This window comes from Penaeus japonicus, unplaced genomic scaffold, assembly GCF_977035675.1.
Source record: "Penaeus japonicus unplaced genomic scaffold, GWHDUDI00000001_assembly GWHDUDI00000016, whole genome shotgun sequence".
NCBI classification, from domain to species: Eukaryota; Metazoa; Arthropoda; class Malacostraca; order Decapoda; family Penaeidae; genus Penaeus; species Penaeus japonicus.
Window position 1 is genome coordinate 1,760,102 of NW_028234418.1, and position 1,203 is coordinate 1,761,304.

The following is a 1,203-nucleotide window of genomic DNA, read 5'->3' on the forward strand; positions in this document are numbered from 1 at the left end:
TTGTAGTAATATGAGAAACATTAGAAGTGGTGGCAAACGTAAATAATGATAATGATAGCAAAATGATAAGAATAAGTGCAATATTAATGGTCTCAGTGACTTTGGTGATAGTAATGATGATAATCGTAATAGTTATAATGATGAAGAAAACTACAATTAACATAACAGAAATAAATCATAATTGTAATGAAAATGACAACAATACTTATGATAATCATACTCATAAAGGCAAGTATACCAACAGTTACGACAATAATGATGATAGAAATAATGACAATTAATAACAAAAATCATAATATCTATAAAGATTATGATCATAACAATAATGATAACTAACAGTATTATCATAACAACAATAACAAAAAACATAGGTGATACAGGATTCCATAAATAACGAATCGGGAAATACCGCCACGCCCTCTGGCGACATGACACCAGGGGCGCCTTCGTTGTACACTTCTATAACGGCGGTCATCTCCCTAAGTGGTCCCAAACCCCATCATCAACCAAGATCTGGTCCCAAGCCTCCAGCATCAACCAAGATCTGGCACCAAGCCCCCACCATCAACCAAGATCTGGTCCCAAGCCTCCACCATCAACCAAGATATGGTCCCAAGCCCCACCATCAACCAAGATCTGGTCCCAAGCCTCCACCATCAACCAAGATCTGGTCCCAAGCCTCCACCATCAACCAAGATCTGGTCCCAAGCCTCCACCATCAACCAAGATCTGGTCCCAAGCCTCCACCATCAACCAAGATCTGGTCCCAAGCCTCCACCATCAACCAAGATCTGGTCCCAAGCCTCCACCATCAACCAAGATCTGGTCCCAAGCCTCCACCATCAACCAAGATCTGGTCCCAAGCCTCCACCATCAACCAAGATCTGGTCCCAAGCCTCCACCATCAACCAAGATCTGGTCCCAAGCCTCCACCATCAACCAAGATCTGGTCCCAAGCCTCCACCATCAACCAAGATCTGGTCCCAAGCCTCCAGCATCAACCAAGATCTGGTCCCAAGCCCCCACCATCAACCAAGATCTGGTCCCAAGCCTCCACCATCAACCAAGATCTGGTCCCAAGCCTCCACCATCAACCAAGATCTGGTCCCAAGCCTCCACCATCAACCAAGATCTGGTCCCAAGCCCCCACCATCAACCAAGATCTGGTCCCAAGCCTCCTCCATCAACCAAGATCTGGTCCCA